Raw genomic sequence first — 9,354 nt, forward strand, 5'->3', positions numbered from 1 at the left:
AGTTTGTAAATGTACAAAGTACAATTACTTGAATCGTTCATGAATCGGCTGAGTCACAGTATGCGGACTAGTTTGAAAACTTATATATATGCAACAACCGAGTTCCGGAGTCTACAGAACTTCTCAGTTCATAAACCGGTTAGCAAGCTTATGAAATTACCGAGTTCCGGACTCTACAGAACTTTTCAGTTAGCGTACCGGTTTGCAAACTTTGAGCCAACTCAAAGTTCCGTAGTCTATAAAACTTTTTATATCACGTACCGGTTTGCAAACTCAAGACCTTTGCCGGTTCCGAAGTTCACCGAACATTCATCTTGGGTACCGGTTCGGGTACTAAACTGGTTGTAGAACATATCACTGTTTTTGCTCACATACGGGTTTGATTATTTTAACCCGGTTCCCTTACCACAGTTCCACAATGGTTTGTATACGAATATATATACCTATCTGGATCACAAAACAAACAGATTTTCCCATGATGTCCATATGAGTATGGATATCACACAAACCTGAAAATCGATACATAGCTGCTCCGCTACGTATACGAATACATGTAATCCGGCTTCAAATATATAACAGTTTTCTCAGTTTGTAAGACTGATAACATTGTCTTGTATTCCGAATATAGTAGTTATATATTTCTCTAAATTGAATCGAAACATTCCTGAATAACATCAATGACACATATCACTATTCCAGGCTACTTTGAATGATAAACATGGATCATGATTTTGTTCCGAACAATAAATTTCTCTCCACCGAATTTGATCAAGTATGAACAAATGTTCATTAATCTTAGTCATTATATTTCGAGAAATTCGTAAACTAAATAATTAGTTCTCGACTCGAAATTCTTGTCTATGCAAGCTATTCTAATTAGTTATGCGACAATCGTCTCAGAGGTAGAAAAGTGAATATAACTTGAGAAATAGGTGGTTCAGTCTTCACTTACCTTTTGTTGATGAAGTTCTCCAAAATCTTCGGTTGATCTTCGCCTTCAAGATATACTTTTGACAACGAAATTTGACAACAAGCTTGATATAGCAACACTTGTGAGTTAGACCGAGCAATGCTCTAACACTTGCGTGCTTGTTGTCTCTCCGCTCTTAGTGGCGAATGACAAGCCCGATCACCTCTTCAGTTCCGTCCTGTGTTTTCCTTCGGAAAAAACACGTTTGGTTCCTGTGTCTGTCTGTCTATCTATCTATCTATCTATCTATCTATCTATCTATCTATCTATCTATCTATCTATCTATCTATCTATCTATCTATCTATCTATCTATCTATCTATCGAGAAGGTATCGATTTTTGTCCCGGTGCAGAATGTGCCAAGGATTTGGTTATATCTTTGTGCAGGTGGTGACTAGGCAGGTACACCGGCGTAAATTTTTTCCATACTTTTATGAGATTAAATCTCTAGCCTACGCAGGACTTGCTCCCGGAAAAAATGCTTCAGTTATCGGTAGAAGCCAATGGATTCTTTACCAAACCGGATGCCGCCATCAAGACCGGGGCACACATCCTAAAGGCCTAAAGTCATGAGCAGTATGGTAGGGTGCTTGATGAGCGGCTTCGCGCGCAGGAGGAATATAAAATTAAAAGTAAAACGATAGTCTAAACACTAAAATATCTTGGATATTTATAACCCAAGTTTTAGGAAAAGAAAGCAAGAAAACAAACACATTGACAAGGCAAGTAAGCAAAAGCAAACAACAAGAGATGGCGTTCATTCTATTTAGGGTCCTACGTACTGTAATGCATGGCGCCATGATAATAAAACCATTATCTTGTCTTGTGGTTGTGGACATATATTTCTTCTTCCTATCTGTTTCTCAATTTTGTTAACGTTAAATGGTTTGTGAGGTGTGGAAGAGGGAACGGTTCTCTGCTTGAAACTTAAAAGCTAAAACATACCTTCTTTTAAACTTTTGACTCAAATCATCATCCCTCCCTAATCTAAGGTACTTATTGCATCCAAAACAATAGCTACAAAAAATATTTCAAAACTTAATAATAAGGATAAGAAGAAGGATTTTATTCAGCAAAACTCCAGATAGATAATTATGGAGCTACTGTTCTAAAAACGCAATGTGGTTATATAGGGAACTAGTAACTTAAAAAAGAAGAAGTACGTACTGAATTCTGAAAGCAGCTTTAATTGGTGGAGTAGGACTCTTTATAATCAACAACACAACAGGGTACGTATTATCGGTCTTATTGCGTCCTATACTAGTAGTCCTGTTTATAGGATTATTTTTTTTTTTAGAGGAAAAGGGCAAAATTGATTAAGCAATAACAATCATCAAAACGATGAATGCTGGTTTTATAGGATTATGTTTTTGACTACATTGAGATGAATCCAGAAGAACAAGTTACATGCTAAGATACGTGCAGTCTTGCATGTGAGTGGTTTTGCGTCAGAAAAATGTATGCGGTAGTTTGCATTTGATCGTTACTAGAATGCAAAGGGACCATCAACTCCCCATTGTTTCTTTCGATTTCAGTCCGTCTTGTTTTATTGTACAAATTATTGTACAAACCAAGTAACAATATGTGCCTTGTACACAACCGTTTCTAATAGCGGGCACTGATTTGCTCGGGGGCGTATCAATCCTCATGCAAATTGGATCTGGTCTTGCATAGATTTTGGTACACCCCCAATAAAATTGGTACACCCATTAGCAGCCATGTTATATACCGTCAAACTTTTACTAATTGAGTTTTTCGTGACTTATAAATCATCATGTAGCAAGACTGTCGGGTTTCCTAACATATTACTTGATTATACTGTACACAACGCCATAAAAACCTGGACCCAAAATCTATTATGGTATACGATATAGGGCCGATGATGCGGAACTACTTGTGCTTACAACAATGAACAAGTTTGAAAAATGTATGCAGGAGGAGAGTATGGTGCTTTCATGGTTTCTGGATTCATTTGTTGTGATGGTATAAGACAATGACTTCTTTAGCAAACCGGGCGGCCCCAACAAGACCGAGGCACATCGTAGAGGCTTAATTGCTTAAAGTCATGAGCAGTGTGGTAGGGTGCTTGATGTGTGTCGTTGCGTGCAGGAGGACTAAAAATTTAGAAAGAAAAACACTAAATATCTAGGATATTTATAACCCAAGTTTTAGGAAAAGAAAGCAAGAAAACAAATATGTTTATTTCTGCATTGACAAGGCAAGTAAGCAAAAGCAAACAACAAAGAGATCGCATTCATTCTATTTAGGGTCCTACGTACTGTAATTCATGGCGCCATGATTAGTGAAACCATTATCTTGTTGTCTTGTGGACATATATTTCTTCTTCCTATCCCTTTCTCCATTTTGTTACTGTTATAAATTGTGCTTGTGGGGTGGGAATGTAACTATTCTCTGCTTGCCTTGAATACTCAACCAACCCCATCCTAAAAAAGCCCTTGAAACTTAAAAGCTAAAACTTATCATCTTCTCTAAAACTTTTGATTCAAATCATCAAACCTCCCTAATCTAAGGTACTTATTGCATCCTAACAGTAGCTGTAGCTGCAAAAAATCTCCAAAGTTGAAGGATAAGAAGAATAGATAACTAGTAACACTGTGCATGCAACATATGACCATCTCCGTACGTAAATTCCAGATATCCCATTATGGAGCTACGTACTGTTCTAAACACGCAACGTGGTTGATTAGCGGACTAGTAACTTTTAACATGTCCCGTCTGACTTCTGAAGGCATGCAGCTTTAATTTGGTGGAATAGGACTCGTTATAATCAACACAACAGGGTACGTATGTCCTATATATATACTAGCAGTCTCATTTATAGGATTGTCTTTTTGAAATCCTATCCAAAAGAACAAGTTGCTAAGAACCGTGCACAGTGTTGCATGTGAGTGGGTTCCGTCAGAAAAATGAATGCGAATTGGTTACTGGCCGTAACCTCGTGCCAAAATGTCAAGAGACCATCAGCCCTCCAATGTTTCTTCCGATTTCAAACGGTCTTGTTTTATCGTATATATAGCCCACGTAATAACATGTGCCTCGCATCAGGCTAGTTCTCTTTAGTTGAGGAGTTAATTAGTGCTTGGGTCCTAAATTTTGGTATGGTAGAGGATTTGGGTCCTAAGTTTGTCCAATTTTGAGTTTGGGTCCTTAAAAACATTTCGTGCAACCTCTGCAACCTTAAAATCGCACCTCCAAAATTGAAAACCCATATTTTGTTAAATCAACACACAAACAAGTAATCGATTTCATCAAATCACTAAACAGAAACTCAAAATTCCAAAATCGTTAAACAACACTATTATATATTAGGGGTTATATTAGGAAAAAATAAAATATAAAACCTATTATGTGAAATAAGAGTTGATGCAATTATGATTTTGGAGGGATATAGAAACTTAGAAGAATTAGTAACCGGTTTTTTAACGACCCAAACTCAAAATTGGACAAACTTAGGACCCAAATCCTCTACCATACCAAAATCCAGGACCCAAACACTAATTAACTCTTAATTGAGTTTTTCGTGGGTCCTATATGTAAATCATCATGTAACAAGACTGTCGGGTTTTCTAACGTGTTACTTGATTACACAGTACGCACACTGCGATATATTGCTATTACTTTTTCCATAAAAACGACAAGAATATAGCAAGTTGCATGTCCTAAAATTTGTCTACCGACCAATATTTTTCTTCCGTCGTGTCAGATATATTATGGGATAATTGAGAAAGTGTCCCACATTTCGATACCCCGTCGAGAAATTTTTCATGCGAAAATGCCCCACCGTCACTTTTTCCGTCAAACTCTGTTAACTGGTCGACCTTCCACATGTGTGTGTTACATGTGCGAACATGCCCGTTGACAGGATTTCGCCACGTGCCAGTCTTGGATGACGGACGGCTGAAGATGAATATTCTCCTTCTTCTCTATATCTCCTTCTCTCCATCGACATTTAATCACATCAAGAAAAACCAGAGACAGTGAGAACCAGAGACAGTGAAAATTTAATGGTGAGGTTGAGTGAAAATTAAAGTTTTATGTTTAAATCATCTTGATTATTCTACTTGATCTACCAAGGAGATAGATAGAAGAGTGTTGCTGTCAAAAATTTGAAGAACAGTTGAAGTAAGTCATTGAAAGATGAAGAATCAAAGCCATATAAGTTGTGAAAAATCGTAAATATATTAAAATCATTTCTACTTTAGATTATCTTGTCGAAATTTTAGTTTGAATTTCATAAATTTGTTCAATTGAAATTAGATTATCGAAGTATGCGGCATTTTACCAATTTTCCCATATATTATCACCCGAAATTATCCTTTCCATTCAGTTTTTTCTTTTTCTTCTATGATTGTTTGTGATGGAATCGCTACTGATGAGCTTTGCCCAGGTGAAACATTACAACTTGGCTACAGCCTACAGGTCTACACAATAATTTGGTTTTCTATTTTCTTCATGGTCATACTACCTCAAAGATACTTCTTGTTTCGTCACATTACAAACCTTTGTATGATATCTAACTTCGAATCATCGTAAGTTCTCTACCGCATTCCTTAGCTACTGTCACTTCACACCTTCACGGTCTTTGACATGCTTCATTGTAGTTGCTCTTTGATTAGCTGAAGGGTCAAGAGAGAATAAATGAACCCTGCTTCCGAGAACAAATCCAAGACAGCCCAAAAATCTGGTGCCTATTGCCTAAGACAAACGAGGACTGGCCATTTCTGATTTATAAACATGTTGCATGTCTAGAACTTTAGGGCAGGTCTGGCCTACGCCCACCTACGCGCACCTGTCCAAGTTGCAGGTCCGGCGCTGGCTTTATTCTTCATTTCCAAATACTCTGTTGGGGAAATCATTGGTACTGATAATATAATCCAATGCTTCTTTACCAGACCGGGTGCCGCCAACAAGATCTGGACTCACACCCTAAGACTATAAAGCAACATGATACATGGCGTTCGGTGGTGTAGATACCAAATATATCATAGACACATGGCAGTAGATTAAAGTTTCATCAACTTACAACTCTACATCAACATACACTACAACTTTCTATGTTAGCTTAATTATTAAGCTAAGGGTAATATGGTAAATGTCTTTGTACCTCTCTCCTGATATAAAGGAAGAGATTAGGGTAGAAGAGGGGATCAGCTCTTTTTGATCAGTTTGACCTCTTTCACTTGCAGAACTGCTCTTTAATGGAGCCTCTTCTTACACACTTAATAAAATCACTAACCCGTGGACGTAGGCCTCAGTATGCCGAACCACGTTAAATCCGGTGTCAAAATTTCAGTATCTCTCACCTCTTTCTTCTTACATTTCATTGATCATTCTACTGTTATCATTTTCACCATTAAATCTGATTTACTTGTGGCACTAGATTTTTAGCAGCCACAATTTGGCGCTAGGAAACTGGGAGAGATGTTAAAGAATTTATTTCTCCTGTATTTTATTCAAATCAAGTCTATTCCAGTGAGGGATCTATTCTCTTTTCTTATGCTTCAGTGAAGAATTTACATCGATGTAAAAAATCAGATATCACCAAATCTATGAAGATATCAACAGATCTAAACACCACCCCTATATTGTTTATTCCTCATTAAAAAAAAAGAATCCTAGTAATTGACAGTCGTTTTACGCTCTGTCAAAAGTCGTCAACCAACCCAAATCTTGATTTCTTAATTTGGAAATAAACTAAATTCGACAAAACCCAAAACCTAAAATTGAATTTTGATCTTCCACACAGAGAAGAAAAAAGAAAACGAAGAAGGTGGTCCTGATCTGAATTCATCATTCAATCATGGCGATAAGAGCGACGGTATCTAGATTTCCAATAGATGCTGATGCTCAAGAAGCAAGGGGATTACAATGGGGTGTTACAGTATCACCATTTTCACTTACAGATGAAAATGGTATTGCTCCTGTTTATGGTAACGAAGGTCATCTTCTACCAAGATCTCGAAATTCCAGTTGATGGATCCGAAGAAGAAGCTATGCAAGCTCGTCTAGTTTATGTTGCAGCTGTGGATTTGTCTTGAAAGTAGAAGTGTACGCAGTTGGAAACCGACGTACAGAGAATCACGATGCCTGAAAATGGTATTGCTCCTATTTATGGTAACGAAGGTCATCTTCTACCAAGATCTCGAAATTCCAGTTGATGGATCTGAAAAAGAAGCTATGCAAGCTCGTCCAGTTTATGTTGCAGCTGTGGATTTGTCTTGAAAGTAGAAGTGTACGCAGTTGGAAACCGACGTACAGAGAATCACGATGCCACGAAGAAGAAATCAGACACTCCAACCACGCAGCACTAGCAACGCAGAGAAATTTGGACCTTGCAAGTCGCAGCCGAAGAAAATAAAGTTACATAAGCTGCGTTGTTAAACTTTAGCTAATCTTTTGACATTTGTGAAACCGCAGGCATAGATATGCAGATGCAAGCTTCATTCCCGCAGTTAAATCTCTGAAGCCTCGAAATCCGCTGCTCAAGTCTCTCACCGAAGCTTCAGTTCCGCTGCTCAGTTTCCAATGCTCAACTCCTACTCCGAAGCTAAAGTCCGATGATCAACTCCCGCTCTGAAGCTCAAATTCCGATGATCAAATCCCGCTCCGCAGCTCAATTCAACTCCGAAGCTTCAGTCCCGCTGCCAAACTCCCATTCCGAAGCCTCAATCCGGAGACTCAATTCGGAAGCTTCAATCCGCAGACTCAATTCCGAAGCCCAATTCCGCAGATTCAATTCCGAAGCTCAACTCCGTGGTTAAATTCTGCATCTCAGGTTGAACTCCCCAGATTCAATTCCGCAGCTCCAGCTCCGTAGGATATCACCCAGCGTAATCACAACCTCCTCGCAACAGATAAGTTTCATTTCTTTTTTCGTTTCATTTGATATAATTTAACATGGTTTGTTCAATCCATGTCTCTACTCTGTATGGATTATCCGCTCATGTGTGAAATGATCCACTCTTCCTATACATTTTCTTGCGTACCCAAAGGCTGCAGGTATGATTTTCCTTTTGTGTGACCTAAATAACAAATTGTTTAGTCACACCTGAACTTGTATGGTTAACATGTTCGGTAAAATGCTTAGCCGAGCCACTAGTATGGTTTTAAGTTTTACATCCTCTGCTTAGGTCTAATTCATGTTCAAATACCATCAACAAATTGGTTTCCGTTTTTTATATCTAAATTAACTAATCATGTTGATCTTATTCTAGTTTTACGACTTAAATTTAGGCTCTTAAATCAACGGATAGTTGCTATTTGAATCTTGTTTGGTGGGGCATTGAATTCAGTAAAGCCTCAAGAGAAGCTCTGCGTTGTCACCGCGGCTAAAGAAAAGAAGCTGCATGACCCATGAGATAGTAGTTGATTGTGGAAATGATAAGCTTTACCTAATTCTTTAAGTTTTAATTCTGGGTTCACTTATTAACATGCCTATTTTGGGTTTTTAATTTGGATTATTGATTTGTAAGCTCATCTCAGAATCAATGGATGATCACTACTCGTACGACGTTCTGGAAAGCAGAAGTCTAGAGTTTGCCAAATGACATTTCACACCACATATACAGATAAAGTCCTTGACTAACTCATTAATCTTTGATACATTCCATCGTTTTGTTTCATGAAAGTGCAGAGGCAGAAGTGAACTGTTAACAAATTATTTCTTAACTAATGATTGTTCCTGCTTTATATGTTTAACCATTTGCACTAACATTTATTGCAAAAGAATTCAGTAACACACGGTGGGAGCAAGCATTGGTTTGATTTTTGAGTGTTCAAGTTTCTTCATTCCTTGACAATTCACTCTATACTGATATACAAATTGTATTTTTGTAGCAGTGCTACCAACGAAATTAGGTGATACTTATGCAACACCAGTTTACAATAACAAGGGGCAGCGAAAATCAAGCTACACGTGTACACGGACTCGCAAAAGTGCCAAAATTGGATGAGTTTTAATTTCCTTCTCTTTTTGATTTTAAGGATTATAAAAGACTTCACCCAAAAAGTGACAGAGCATCATAACTAAGGAAGGAGCAGTAACATTTTTGGTGCGAACATGGATGAGAACAACCTGGCACGCAATTGTCCCCTTAATACACTCTCATCATGGAGGACTTTGGCCTATATATTCCCAGTATTTACACGTTTTATCATCACTAACGGTGCCTCTGGTTGTTATTTTTATTACTACTGCTCTTACTACTAATGTCATCACTTACCTCTTGAGTTCCGCCTTTCAGTTCTTAATGCCACAGGGTGCAGTCCTCAATGCCACAAAGAAACCAGACCGTAGAGAAAACGAAAAGTGTTAGATTTTATCATTAATATTTAAGGGAATTTTCTGTTCTTCTTCATCTTGA

The sequence above is a fragment of the Papaver somniferum genome, chromosome 2 (genome assembly GCF_003573695.1).
Source record: "Papaver somniferum cultivar HN1 chromosome 2, ASM357369v1, whole genome shotgun sequence".
Taxonomy (NCBI): Eukaryota; Viridiplantae; Streptophyta; class Magnoliopsida; order Ranunculales; family Papaveraceae; genus Papaver; species Papaver somniferum.